This window comes from Notamacropus eugenii, chromosome 6 (assembly GCF_028372415.1).
Source record: "Notamacropus eugenii isolate mMacEug1 chromosome 6, mMacEug1.pri_v2, whole genome shotgun sequence".
NCBI classification, from domain to species: domain Eukaryota; kingdom Metazoa; phylum Chordata; class Mammalia; order Diprotodontia; family Macropodidae; genus Notamacropus; species Notamacropus eugenii.
In genome coordinates, this window is record NC_092877.1 from 57094521 (window position 1) to 57110394 (window position 15874).

At 38.5% G+C, this 15874-nt stretch overlaps 1 protein-coding gene across 4 annotated transcripts in view; it reads right to left on the reverse strand.

The window, feature by feature from the left end:
• Positions 1-15874, reverse strand: part of SORCS2 (sortilin related VPS10 domain containing receptor 2) — a 1292493-nt gene that overhangs the window by 9521 nt on the left and 1267098 nt on the right. The window lies entirely within an intron of this gene.

Sequence of the window (15874 nt, forward strand, 5' to 3'; positions counted from 1 at the left end):
GTGGTAGTGATGACCATGGCAATCTCAAGTAATGTCACCAAACTCCAATCTTAGCAAGTTCTCTGACCTGAAATGAATTTGGATCCCAGATCCCAGTGGTTCAAGAGAAGGAGGTAAAATGTTGTGAGGCTTTCTCCTTTGTTGGGGTATATTAAATATAGCATGGCCAGTAGGTAGCAGAGCAGTGGCTCTGGAGTCAGGAGGACCTGAGTTCAAATACAACTTCAGACACGTATTAGCTGTGTGACCCTGGGTCAGTCACTTAACCATGTTTGCCTCAGTTTCCTCATCTGTAAAATGAGCTGGAGAAGGAAATGGCAAACTGCTCCAGTATCTTTGCCAAGAAAATCACAAATGAGGTCACAAAGATGACTGAAATGACTGAACAACATGTAACAAGAACATTAAATTTAGCAATATATGAATGATACTAGTTTGTATAGCAATATAGAAGTAATAGCAGCTTACGTTTTTGTAGTACTTACAAAGCATTTTGCTTAGAATAACCTCACGAGTTGAGAAGGACAGCTATCACTATTTCCATTTAATGGATAGAGGCCCTAAGAGGTGAAATTATTTGTCCAGGGTTACACATCTAGTTAAATTTCAGAGCTTAGGAATGAAATGAGAGCTCTCTCCTGATACCAAGTCCTATGTCCTATTAAGTCCTCTTGAGATTGCCCATCACTCAGATGGCATCCACATGCAGATTAGTCTAGAAACATGAGCAAAAATATTATTAGTTGTATTTATAGTAGAAATAATGTTGGGTTGGATGTCAAAAGACCCAGGGTCTTCCTCGCCTCCATAATGCTTTCTTGTTACCATTTTGTCTTTTCCATCAAAATGTAAGCTAGTTGAAGGCAGGGAATGACTTGTTTTGTTATCACATTTGAATATAAACTCACTTTTACATAGTATACTGTTTGGTTTTGTTTTTCCATACCAACCTTGTGAGACTGATAAGTAGCATAAGTATTTTCCTCATTTTCAGATGAGAAAACTGAGAGTTTGCTATCAGGTAGAAAGTAGATAACTGGGTGAGTCACTTAACCCCTCAGTGTTCTGGTTCCCTTAGATGAAAAGTTGCAGAGAAGGTGTTAAGTTGTTTGGTAGATACCTACCCTATGCCCTGTGCATAGCAGGGTACCTGGAAGGGGTTGGACAAATCCTATTTGGTCATATACCTGCATCGCTAAACTTGCCTATTAAAGTAGTTACATTGTTATTTGTGTATACAGTGAATGCAATTTCCAGAAATGGTTTTTAAATCAAGGAATACTCTGCAGTTCACAAATTTTAAGAGTATTTCATAGGTATTCTGTGTAGATTAATATACAAGACAACCTTTTTTAATATTATTGGGGGAATAGGACAATGTAGCCGAGAGAGCTCCTTCTGTCCCCCATTCTTGTAACACTTCCTTCACCTTCTGTGTTTTCTGTATTCTAATTAACTATTTAATCTAAATCAATAAACTTAAATAGCGAAATCATCTAACATTCTAACATACATTCTTTTGAGCCAGTTCTTCCAACTTCCCAACTTTGAGAGGACCTCTCATTATGACTTTCTCATGTTTCACCTTTGCCGGTCTTTTTCTTAAACTTTGGTCTTTGGCAAACATCCGTTCTACCTCCTTTCCCTCTATCTCACAGGTGAGGAAATCATCGTAGGCTAAGAAATTTTTGGTCTATTCCAGAACACTTTTAGCACCTTGGAACATTAATCTTAGGATTTATTCACTAGTAGGAAAAAAAACTGATTCTTTGGGATCTTTCCTAAGCACTGCCATGCTAGGATTGAGCTGGCTCCTTTTTGTGAGTTCCAAATTGCAAAACAGTAGACTGAGTAAAAAAATTTTGTTTTTTGCTTTATTTTGAGAAGTAGTTAGACCAATACTCTGCAGTGTACCAAGAAACTGCTCTGTGATTGTGTATACTTCAGTGAAGTTAAATGAACTTTTTTCCCCCCACAGAAAAGTAAAAAAAAAAATCTCTAGAATACCTCTTCTAAGTTGGTCACATTTTTTTCTGCTGCTCTAACCTTCTGTGATTTTCTGTTGACGTATAGAATATAATACTCACTTCTTATTCTGACTCTCCACAGTTTGCCTACAATTCACCTTGGGGCAGCTAGGTGGTGCAGTGGATAGAACTCAGGAGGACCTGAGTTCAAATCTCACCTCAGACACTTGACACTCACTAGCTGTGTGACCTTGGGCAAGTCACTTAACCCCAATTGCCTCATCCTGGGTCAACTCCAGTCATTCTGATGAATATCTGGTCACTGGATTCAGATGGCTCTGGAGAAGAAGTGAGACTGATAACCTGCACGCCCCTCCCTTATTCAAAACAAAGTCAAGTGCGAGTCATGGCATCATTTCTCTGATGGTGTGGTCTTCTACGACAACGAAGGATGAACACACACACACACACACACACACACACACACACACATCTCAACTGGTTAGCCCAGGGCTTGGCTGCAAGCCAGTTCAGATTTATATCAACGCATCTGAAGATCACTGAGATTTAAAGAGCTGAGGTTCACATGGTGAAAGGATGAGATCAGAAAGCATTTCTTTGTACAAATCTTGTGTGTGCTTTGGGAGTTGATCCCCAGATATTTTACACATTTCTGTAGTTCTTTGGAATGAAATTTCCCTTTCCATTCTTGTTTTTTGTGTTTTGTTATTATTATATAGACAGGCTGTGGATTTTTGAAGATTTGTTTTACAGCCTGCAACTTTGCAGAAGGTATTGTTTCAATTAGTATCTTTCCTGATTCCCTAGGATTCTTCAAGTATACTATCATATCATCAGCAAATAGGGATCATTTTACCTCTTCCTTTCCTATCTTTATGATTTTAATTTCTTTCTTGTTGCTATCGCCAGCATTTCCAAAAACTATATCAAATATTAGTGGGGAGTCACCTCACTCTTCTCTCTCTTTTTAAGGAAAAGATTATACTATATCTCCTTTGCATATAATGTTTGCATTTGGTTTTAGATAGATCCTTTAGATTTTTTAAAAAACTACTTCCTATGTCTATACTGTGTAGGGTTCTTATCATAAAAGAGTGCTGTTCTCTGTTCAAGGCTTTTTCTGTATCTATTGAGATAGATATAGTCATGTGGTTTTGGATGATTTGGTTTTTAATATGCTTAATTATGTTGTCTTTCTAATATTAAACCATTCTTGCCCCCCCAGTATATATCCCACTAAGCAAATAATGAATGAGTTTTTGGATAAATTGCTGTAGTCTGACAGAATTTTGTTTAAAGATTTTTGAATCAATATTCATCAATGATATTGATCTACAGTTTTTCTTCTGTGTTGTATCTTTCTTTTGAATCTTTTACATATGAAGATTGTATTTGTTTCAAAAAGATTCTAGTGGGGTGCCTTCTTTCTAATTTTTTTAGAATAATTTGTGAAGTATGGGTACTAATTTTTCTTCAGAAGTTTGATAAAATTGCCTGTGAATCCATCAGGACCAGGAATTCTTTTCTTTGGTAGTCCTTTTCTTTTCTGAAATTGGGTTATTTAGATCTCTATCTGATCTAGGAGTTTGGGGATTTTCTACTTTTGACAGTATTTCCCTATTTCTTTTGTGTTCCCCACTTTGTTAGCATCTAACTGTGTATAATAGCTTCTTATTGCTCTATTTCTTCTCTTGTATTTCTTTTGTTGCGATATCATCTTTGTTCCTTTGCCCTCTTGCTTTTAATCAAATTAGCTAAAAGATTTGTTGATTTTATTAGTCTTTTCAAAGAACCAGCTTTTAATTTTATTTATCATTTTATGGGCTTTTGTTTCCAATTTATCTATTTTATATAATTTTTAATATCTCTCCTTTTACTTTAGGTTTATTTGTTGGTCTCCCAATATTTTAAAATGAATATTCAGTCCATTAATCCTCTCTTTTTCTATTTTGTTAATGTATGCTTATAGGGATATAACTTTTCCCCTGGAGACTGCTTTGGCTGCATCCCAGAAATTTTTATATGCTGCTTCATCATTATCATTTTCCTTCACATAATTATGATTTGTTCTTTGAATGATTCATTATTTAGGATTTCATTGTTAAATCTCCATATGGTCCCTGGACCCATGACTATTTTTATTGCATGATGGGCTGTAAAGGAGGTATTTACATTTCTGCCTTTTTACATTTGTTTAAAATATCTGTGTCTTATTAAATGGTCAATTTTTGCAAAAGTTCCATGTGGTGCTGAGAACTACGTATACGTTTGCAGCTCCATTTAGATGTCATAAGTCTTTTACCTCTAGTTTCCCCAGCAACTTATTCACCCCTATATATTTTTCCTTTATCTACCTTTCTGTTAGCAATATCCAAAACTGAGTGGGATGTTGGAGGCTGCTGGTATTATTGGGTTACTATTTCCTCCTGTATCTCAGTTTTAAAGTTTTTTTTTCTTTTTTACTGATATTGGTTTCCTGTCTATGGCTGCTTTCAACATTATATAGTTTCTTTATCTTTTTAAAAAATACTTTTCATTTTTGCTTTGTCAGATAGAATGATTGCAGTTAGGCTTTTTTTCTACTCACTTGATGCATAGTAAATTATTTTTCCATCCCCTCAATTTTATTTTGAGTATGTCTTTGTTTTTCAAATGTGTTTTTTGTAAGCAACATGGTTTTATTTTCTTATCCAATCAGTCACTTTCTCATTTTATTGGATTGTTTAATCCATTTACCTTTAAAGTTCTGATTATCTCCTCCCTCTGCTATAGATATAGTACTATGTCTCATTATTTTAGTTTAATCTTTTGAAAAGTGGTCCTATTCCCACTATCTCTCTTCTCCTCATGTCTGATGGCTCCTCCTCTTTGTTACTCCTTTCCCTTTGGAGTTTTGTTAGTCAATTTCTTTAATTTTTCCACTCTTTTTTTCCTCTATTAGTTAAGTCCCCCCCCACACTTTCTGTTCAACTTCAACTAGTCTTGTGCATTAGTTTTTTTAATTTCATTTTTTGTGTCTCTTCCCAGAGAAGATTTATTTTACTGTCATCATCATCTATCATCTCCTTCTGTTTCCTCTAGACCATCTTTCTCTGGTTCATGACTCCTCTAATTATCTGGCCCCTATCTAGTCTCTGTATTCCTGATTCAATCAAAACTCTGGAGGTATTCATTCTGGAATCTGCCCTCTAGTGGTAATTTATACCATTGCCTTGTAGAATCCACCCAGATGGGAACAGAGAAGATAGTGCTCTATGTTAGGATCCTCTTTCTCAAATCCCTGATTATGCAACCCACCACTGATCTATACCCTCCCCCTGCTTACTTTCATATTTGCTAGAACATCTCCTCTGTGGGTCCATGTCCCCTTTTCCCCAACCCCCCCAGAAACCAGTTGATGTCCGGAGTTCCAATTCTCCCCTTTCTGAGGGAGAATGTGTCTTTTCAAATAAATCCTCCAGATAACATCCAGCACAAGATCCCCATCTCTTTTCACTTATAGGAGTATTCCAGTGAAACCTCCTCCACCCACCAAAGCAAAATCTTCCTCCCTACTCTCTTTTCTATCTTTTCCTCTTCTTCATCCACTCCTCTACAGACTCCTCTCTTCCTGACAGATGACAAAAATCACTTTTCCATCACTGATAGCCTTTGATTTAACCTGGGCACATCACATCCTTCCCTCTATCCTCCTCCCTTTCATGAACACTTCACTTTGCAATGCATTTGCTTGTAGGTAGGATTTTCCAAGGTTCTCTCCACAATGCCCCAGACCTACCTCTTCACTCTTGCTTCCACCTGACTTCTGTTTTCACCTCTGCCTCCTTATATATATTTAAAAATAAGTCTCTTATTGGGCTCTCTGCTTTTATTCTTTTGCTGTTGTGGTCCTTGGCTGCTGCATTTTTTTCACTATACTTCTATTGTCTGGGGTGTTCAAGAAGCAAACAGTTTCTTCAGTTCTGGGTTTTTTTCTAAGAATTTTTCAAATTGCTTTTCTATTGAATGTCTTTCTTTTTTCCCCATTGATGTCTAAGCTCAGATTTTCAGGATAGGTCACCTTGGGCTGTATCCTAGGCTCAACTGCTCTTCAGAACGTATTGCATTCTCTCCTGCATTTTCTGATGGATGCAGAATAGGCTTGTCTTATACGAATTTCTGTTCCTGGTTGCTTGTAGAATTTGTTATTTCTGAATTAAAATTTTAAATCTAATCACTATATGTCTCAAAGTTTGCATGCTTGTTTTTTGTTTTTTTGTGGAGATGATCTATGAATTTTTAAAATTAGTGTTTCATTTTCTGAGTTTAGAAGTTCTTGGTAGGTTTTTTTTTTTTTTTTTTTTTTTTTTACTGTTATAGTGATCTTGTACTGTAGGGTTTTTTTGCATTATTGTATTTAGGTTTTATGAATTGCGTTCTTCTGGGAGATATATATAGTCCTTGGGTTGTCTGTATGCATCCTGTCACTGAGATCATTATGTTTTGCTTGTATACAGAATATATTTTTTAAAATGTTACTGTTTATTTCATTTCTCCTAGATTGTTCTTTACTTTTGTGTATTTGTATTCCCAATTCATTGTCCTTTCTTCTGTTTCTTTGGTGAGACTTGCTAGTGCACATTCCTTTTTTCTATTTTGCCTATTATTGTTATTTTGCTATGTAGGACACAAGTTCTGCTCTCAAAGCTCTCATTTCTCTTTCAAACCACTCAGGAACTGGGGGTCCCAGTTCTCAAATTCCACAGGATCAAATTCTACTTGTCTTATCAAGTGTTAGATCAATTTCCTTTGTTTTGCAGTATTTACTCAGGTCTCTAGCCTGAACTTGTTTACTCGTTCTGGAGGTTATATTGTTAATGTTTTCCCTGCTGATTTGTCTGCTTATGGTAAGATCTCTGGTAATTTCAACCTTTTTTCCTCCTTGTTTTTCCCTGTATGTCGATTTCTGAATCTCTCCCCTTTGAAGGTGGTTTCCTTGGGGGCTAGATTTCAAAGTATCTCAATTTCTTCCCATACTGGGCAATTTATGGCTCCCTGATCTGTGCCCTAAGTGATTTTTTTTTTTTTGGTGAGACAGAACTGACTCCAGCTAAATGCTGGACTCTTTTACTCAGACTTAGTGGAATGCTGCATAAGCTCTTTCCTGACCCCATCCTTAATTTCCTATTCCTCAACTCTCTGGCTCAATAGTTCAGAATGCTGCCACATTGATGCCTCTGTAGCAGGGGTGATTTTGTCATTTGGAGTTTGGTTTTCCAAGGCTCTGGGAGTAGAGAAGGGTGGGGTTGAGCTCTATTTCAAGCCTGGATTCATGTCCTTTACCTTTCCCTCTGTTCCTCTGGTCTCCTGAAGGAAAAAAAATGTGGCATAGAATTCTGCCATGATATTTGCCATCAAGACCCCAGCAAAATTAGCAGCATGAAGTCCAGATCTCCATAACACTGCAAAGAAGGGGGACTGTAATGAATGAATTTTATGGAAAACTTAAGGGTTGGATGGATGAAGTACAAGTCCAAGCTAAGAACTGTTCCCCTTGGATTGTGAGGGCTTTTGTCCCATTAGTCTGAAGGGCCCCTGAAAAGTCTGGCCTGGGGAGGGGGAGCTCCTTGGATTCCCCTTCAATTTCTCCCATACCAGATACTCCCTCTCTTCTATTTAGCATTCTTTTGATATTTCTCCCTTTGATTCTATTACCAGCCACTCCCATCAAGATCCTCCCTAGAGTCTATCTGTATTCACCCGAGGGTATGGGTCATTCCCATACTACCCCATCAAGACCATTACTAGTTGGCAGCACCTGGATTCTTCCCTCAGTCTTTTTCTGTATTGAAGGTCCATCTTGCTGCCATGAAGTCTCTCAGATTCAATTCAGCTCACACTCTGCCTAGCTGAGATTCTATCTGGCTCACTCGAGCGTTACAAATGTTGGGCTCCTTAAGAGTCAACCCAAGGTGGCAAATCTTTAATAAACTTTGTTTCTCTTTGGCTTTAAGAAGGCTTGAATTGAATTCATTGGAGCAGGACCCGGACTGTCAGTATTTTGGGGTCCCCAGCACTCTTGAACCTCAACAGAATCAGATAGTGCAGCCCTGATGCTAGTAGTGTGGTAGGCAGTGGAAGAGAGAGAGCTATATGAGCTCAGGACAGGCATCAGTTGTTTTAACCTTATTTTGGGTTCCATGTGTCCTATACCATGGAGACAACTGCAGCTACTGTATCTTTGGCATATAATTTCTGTTTTGAAGAAGTTTGAGAATTCATAAGGATCAGAGAAAATGTTTACTCCTCTATCTTATTGGTCAAGTGACCCAAAAGTCCCAATTTCTTCTTTCAGTAAAATGCATTTCTGTAAACTCTCTCTCTCTCTCTCTCTCTCTCTCTCTCTCTCTCTCTCTCTCTCTCTCTCTCTCTCTCTCTCTCTCTCTCCCCCTCCTCCTCTTCCTCTCCCTTTCCACCTCTCTCTCTCTCCCTTTCTCTCTCTCTCTGTCCCTCTCTCTCTCTCTCTCTCACTCTCTCTCTCTTTTTATTTCTCTCTCTCTCTCTGTCTCTGTTTCCGTCTCTCTGTCTCTCTCTCTGACTGTCTGTCTCTCTGTCTCTCTCTTTCCACAGTTTTCCTTTTTTTAACCAGTTCAGATGAGAATGAGGTTCGACGGTCAGCCACTCCTCCCTCCCCCTTCTTCCTTACCTATATGGATATGTACTTGTGCTCCCTGATTATGTTAGACAACTTGTCCTAACATTCCTTTCTCTTCCCACCTCCTTCCCATAGTACATTTCTCTCTCTGTCCTTTTCCATACATACACACACATATATCTAAAATTGTATGTTATATAAGTTGTGTATATATATAATTATACACTTTATAATTAGATATACATGTATTTACTTATTATTATACAATAAAAGTATATCATATTATATATATATATAAATTATATATTTACACATAATTTCCCAATATTTGAATTAAGAAGTTTACTCTTGTTTAATCCTTTTTCGTTGTTCAGTCATGTTTACCTTTTTATGTTTCTCCTCATTTCTATGTTTGACTTTAACAGTTTATACACAGTTCTAGTCTTTTTATCAGGAACACTTTGAAGCCCTCTATTTCATTAAAGATCCATTTCCCTTCCTGTAGTAATACTCAGTTTTGCTGGGTAAGTTATTTTGGGTTGTAACTTTATGTCATTTGTCTTCTGGAATATTGTATCGTACTCCTTTATATATCTGGCTAATTAATCATGTGCAATCCTGACTGAGGCTCCACATTATTTGAATGCTTTTTTTCCCCTGGATGCCTGCAGTATCTTTTTTCTTTGACCTGGAAAGTGGATCTTGACTATGATGTTCCTGGGCGTTTTCATTTTGTGATGTCTTTCAGGAGGTGCGACAATTAAAATCTTTCTATTTCTATTTTACTCTCTGGTTCTAAGAGATCTGCGCAGTTTTCTTTTATAATTTCTTAATTAGGATGAGTGGGCTCTTTCTTTTGATAATGGCATTGAGATAGTCCAGTAATTCTTTTTCTTGCCTCCTCAAACTGTTTTCTAGGTCAGTTGTTTCTGCTTTGAAATACCTTAAATAATTTTTTCTACTTTTTCAGTCTTTGGATTTTTGTTTTAACATTTCTCATTGCCTCAGGGAGTCATTGGTATCTATTTTGTCCATTATAATTTTCAGGGAATTTATTGCTTGGGCAAGATTTTGTGCGTCTTGTGCCAAACTGTTAATTCTCTTTCCAATTCTTTCTTCTATAGATCTAAATTCCCCCATTTCCCCTCAAGAACTCTCATTTCATTTCTAAAAATGCTTTTTAGCTTTAAAAAAACCCTTGCTTCATATCTTCTAGTTTAATTTTTGCCCAGGCTGTGTTTTAGTCTAAAGCTTTGCTTGTAGATGTTTTGGAATCATTTTCTTCTGGATTTGTGTCCTTAACTTCCCTTCCACCGTAATAACTCTTTATAGTGGAATTCCTTTTATTTATTTAATCATTCTTCCAAACTTCTTTCTGACTTCAGACTTTCTATTAGGGCTAAGCTCTGTGGCATTTTGGGAAGGAAGGTTTGGGCCAATTGAATGTTGTGTTATTCCAGGAACAGGCTGGAGATCTTCCAGATTTCAATGTTCCTAGATTGGTTTGATCCATGGCAAAATATGTTTGCCACCTCCTTGATGCAAACTCTGCAAGTTCCTAAACTGGGTTTGGGTCTGAGCAAGAGCAGACTGCTACTCAACTCAATCTGTATCACTCATTTAGAAAGCCTGGTTGTTTTGGAGTGGTATAATTGTAGATTCCCTTTAGGTCTAGGATTCCTACCTTGGTTATTCTTCTGCAGACTGGATTAGATGCTCCGTGCCTGGGCCACACCTCTGATACTGCTGACTTTTTAAACTTCCTCTTTCCCCCAAAATTGCCTAGGAATGCCACCAGAAATGACACCACTGAGTACATTCCACCCTAGATCTGTGACCGCAAAATGGGGAGAGGGTGGCAAAGTTACCAGTTGGCTTCCATTTCCATTGTAGTGCCTTCGTATAGTCTCTCCATGGATACTGCAGTGTGCCAAGCATGGCCTAATTTCTTCCCCATTCTTACTCATTCCCCATACCTCACGCCCTGTCTCCCTCAGCTGAGCTGGGCTAGAAAAATGACTCACTGTGACTTCAGACTTTTTCCATCAGGATACATATTCTAGAAAATTTTTCGAGAAATTCTGTGGATGGGAGCTTGGCCATGTTACTTCCTAGCTCTGTGCCGTCTTGACTCTGCCCTCTTTGGGAGTGCTTCTTTGAACTCAAACCTGCCTACATATTACTCCATTTTCTCCTTAGTTAAAAATGTACTTAATTTAACCTTTTGTTGGCAGTCAGTCACTCTGCCGCTAACTAGCTACATCACCTCGATGAACCACAGATTTCTCATTTGCCAGTTGTGGGTACTGTTTGACTTTGGATAAGCTACTTCTATTCTCTTGTCCTCAGTTTCCCCTTCTGTAAAATGCTAAATTCTTTACTTGTACTACATTTGCTACAAGATGTTGTGGGCTGGTGGCTGGGACAGAAGGAATCCTCTGTAAACTATAAAGCAGTGTGGGCTGTTAATATTGTAATTTACAATCCACTCACTCTAAGAATCCATGAGAGCCATAAAAGTTTCAATGAACTGAGATAAATTTAAGTTACATGGCCCCTGAACCACAGCTTTGAAACGTCACCTCTTGAAGAGGGATGTGGAAGGTCGATATGAGAATATTAACACAACCCTGTCACAACACTGCTAGTGAGGCAATCACTATGAATAATCTTCCCCTTCACTTGGCCCCTGCTTTACTCTCTCAAGGCTAACCAGGAAGGAGAACAGTACATGAGCAGAGCCAGGTACTTGGGAATACTTCTGAAGAGAGTTTTAGAAATGAGATTAATGCTTCTATCATAGAAGGGCTTAACTTAATAACGGCCCATGATCCATGGGCTCTAGCTCACTGATTTGGTATTGTTAAGGTCATTTTGGTCAGAGAAAGCATGCAGTGGTAGAAAGAAACTCTGAAACAGAGGAACCGGATTCAAATCCTGTTGGTGTGTCTCATCAGCTGAATGACTTTTTGTAAATCTCTTGGCTGCTCTAAGACCCAAGTTTCTTTACTTGTATAATTAGGGCGAGTGAACCAGAAGACCTCTGAAGTTCTTTCCAGTTCCCAATTCTATGATCTTATGATTATAGTAGGGAGGATAGGGTGGTGTGGGGCAGAGGGCTGGAAGACAGGGCTTTGGGAAACACTGGTGTTAGTGGCAATCGATTACATTGGCATTAGAATAATAATGGTCCAAAGACTGTCTTCCAATAGACACCACATGGATGTGCAGATCTCTTCCTTCAGGTGTGAAGTCTCCTGTCTTCTATGTATATATCCTCCCTCTTCCTTTTCCATCAGTAGGAGTCTTTGGAACTACCGGTATTATAGCATCTTTGTAAAGTGTAGTAACAGTAATATCTAGAGCTAGAGGAGATCTTATAGGGAATCAAGTCCCATAGTTTCATTCATTTACTTCATTTATTATTAATGGGAAAACTGAGACTCAGAGATATAAAATGACTCGCCCAAAGTCGCATAGGTAATAAGTGGCAAAGCTAGGATTTAAATTCAGGTTTTCTGCCTCAAAATCTAACATATGTTTATTTTTTTGGCATTGCTTTCTTCTCTTTCTAGGGAAGATCTCTCCTCTTGGGTAGTCTAATCCATCTATTTTCTCTTGTGCTTTCTTCTGTGTCTTTGTCCTAGTAGAGCCCTGTCTCCTTTTAAGACAAAAGATCAGTCAAATGTATGGATTCTTTTATCAATGTGGTATCAGCTCAGTGATTGTCACTTCTGTTTCCAAAACATCCTGGCTGAAAAACTGCAAGGAATTTATTTAAACTCATTCAATCCTCCAGATAACTCATTAAGACTCTGAATTTTGGGTAGGTGCTAATCTGAATTGATGGAAAGGATTTCTATGTTGGAATTTTCCATATTGAGGAAATCCACATGTCCAGACCAATAATGACAGTAGCAGGAATAATGGGAACAATTATGCCATGGCCACGTTGCCTTTCAAGGTTTACAAAGTGCTTCTTGACAATACCCACAAGGAGATATTTATAGCATTTTTTTGTTGCTGTCTAGTCATTTATGTGTGTCCAACTCTTTGTGACCCCATGGACCATAGAGTGCCAATACTATCCACTGGACTTTCTTGGCAAAGATGCTGGAGTGATTTGCTATTTCCTTCTCCAGTGGATTAAGACAAATGAGGTTAAGTGACTTGCCCAGGATCACACAGCTAGTAAATGTCTGAGGTCAGATTTGAACTCAGGTCTTCCTTGACTCCAAGCCCACTGCATCATCTAGCTGCCTCCTATCTCTATTCTACAGATAAGAAAATGAGAGATCATAGACATGAAATAATTTACCCATGGTCCCAATAGCTAAGAATCAGAGGTAGGACTCAAGTTCAGATCTCTCATGTCTATGGTAATGATTGTTAGATCTGTTTACCCAGCCTTAACCTTTCTTCTAACCTCCAGAATCACATCTCTAACTGCTTATTAAATATCTCAAATTGGATTGCTGTAAACATCTTATATTCATCATATCCAAAACTTAGCTCATTATCTTTCTCCCAAAGCCTTCCCCATTTCTAAATTTCCCTATTACTATCAATTGCACTGCTTTCTTTCCAGTTATCTATGCTTTCAATCTAGGTATCATCCTTAACACTCCACTTTCTCTCATCTCTCATGTTCAATCCATGGCTAAGTCCTGTCAATTTTACCTTTGTAACCTCTCTTCCCTACACCTTTTTTCTCTAATGCTGCTTCTACCCTGTGGAGACCCTCATGATGGGATTCCTGAACCACTGCAGTAACCTTCTGGTAGATCTCCCTGTCTCAAGTTTCTCCTTATTGCAGTCCATTCCCCACTCAGCTATGAAAGTGATCTTTCTAAAGATCTTCCTAAAGTTCCTATTCACCAGACACCAGTCGGATTAAATATAAAACACTCTGCTTGGCATTTGAAGCCCATGCCAACCTGCTTGGTCTTCTTCCATCTCACTTCCTCCAACATGCTCCACAATCCTCATTTGCTTCTTTGCTGTTCCTTCCACAAGATTTTCCCACTACCGTGCTTGTTTTCCACACCTGGAATTCTCTCCCGCCTCACCTCTGCCTCTTTTGAGTCCTGGATAAAATCCTCTCTTCTCAGAGATGGGCTTCCTTATCTCCCCTTAATGCTAATGACTTCTCTCTGCTGATTATTTCTAATTTTTCCTGTCTAATTTTTACATACAGTTTCCTTCATTAGACTGTGAGTACTTTGAGGACAAGGACAGATTTTTTGCCTTTCTTTGTATCCCTAGCACCTTGCTTGGCACTTAGTAGGTGCTTAATAAATATTTATTGCCTGACTGAATAACCTATGCTATTTCCTCTCTATTGAGAAGTAGTAGTAGCAGTAATAGGGATAGAGATATTTGGACCAGGCTTCACCATTAATTTGCTAGTCAAATCTCTAAACCTATCTGGGCCTCAGTTACCTCATCTGTAAACAGGGACCACTAATACTTATACTACCAACAATCTACCAGGTGCTTGCAAGGAAAGTACTTTGTAAACATTTTAAGTTTTATTGACATAGAAATGGATGCTGTTAGGTTATTATTATCTCTTTGTAGTAATGGGAGCTCTTGACCTACTGTCCAGGTCCATATTCATATAAATTCTTTTGAATATTAAGTAAGGGGGATTTGTAAGAAATATAATAGAGAACTCTTTTTTTTTTTTTGCACTGTAGCAACAACATGCAATATTAAAAAAAAAATAATCATCAGGCCAGATTTCATTAGGCCCAAGCTTGGGCATATTTGTCAGCTAATCCACAGGAGCAGAACGCAATCATCAGTTTCTCAGAGAGGACATGTTTGTCTTCTCAAATTCTCATCAACAGCAACTCAAAGTAAGTCCAAATGAAAATTTAAACCCCCTTGTATTTTCCAAGGGCAAAATTCTTTACAAACCACACTAAAATGAAAGGGTAGGGGGAGTGGAAGCTTTTGTGTTCTAGCACTCACTTGTTATTTTCATCAAAGGGAGAGAGGCTAACACAGACTTCCAGAGTGGCAGCTGGTTCCAGCGGGAGAATTTCGTTTCTTAAGGGAAAAAAAAGCAATAACCTAAAAACTTTCCTGCTCCATTTGTCTTTGGGTAACTGTGTTGGTGGCTAATTGTGCCTGATCCCAGGGCTAATGAAGGCATGTAAATCCCCAGTATCTGGTAATGGATGCTCATGGCAGCTTTATGAACTATAAGACCAGACTTTGACTGAGTTGCCACTGAGACAATATTATTGCACACATCAGCCATTTTTATAGCATGTTGCAATGTGGTGGGGCACCCCAAACAGCTCAGGGAGGCTCTTAGTCCTCCATTGGTGGGCACCAAATTGATTCCTCACCTTACCTAAAGAGGTAGTATTTATTATAAACTAGAGGAAAAGGAAGGTTTGTCACAGGGAAGATGGAGATAAATGGGTGATGGGCACTAAAGAGTGTCACTTTCTAAAATCATTCAGGCAATCATAATGCTTTTTCTCAGGATAAGTATGGACCTTTAAATTCTTCCTTCTTTCAGGAAGGTCTAGATTTTTTGCATTTGTGGTCTAAGTCTAACCTAAGAGTATAGTTGGGAATGTGTGTTCAACCATATTCTGACTCTCCATGAATTTTGGAGAATTTGCCCAAAGGGAAAAGTGTAGGTAGGGGCCACCATTGTCCCCAGCTCCATGGGAAGGCCAGCAGCTCAGACATTAATCACTATATTCTCCCCAATCCAAAACCTCAAGGCCATTCAGGCCTCAGATTTATATAGTGTTTTATACAAAGTCTGGATGTGGCACTGTTAGGAGGCAGCCTCCATTGTCTTTGAGGCCAGGCTGTGAACTAGCAAGGACCATGGAAACCCATTCTCTGAATTGCTTAATAAGAAATAAAGAACAAGGGACAACAACCCAGGAAACTTTACCCTATCTATACCACAGCAAGCAAACAGCTGGGGAAATGTCTGGTATCTAGCCCAGATCTGGAATTTTCTTGGCAAAGATGCTGAAGTGGTTTGCCATTTCCTTCTCCAGCTCATTTTACAGATGAGGAAACCAATGCAAACAGGGTTAAGTGACTTGCCCAGGGTCACACAGATAGTAAGTGTCTGAAGCTGGATTTGAACTCATGAAGATGAATCTTCCTGATTCCAAGTCTAGTGCTCTATCCACCACGCCATCTAACTGCTTTAGCACATAGCATATATGTCCATTGATTAACTGATTGATTGGTGGGTTTCATACTAAGGGCC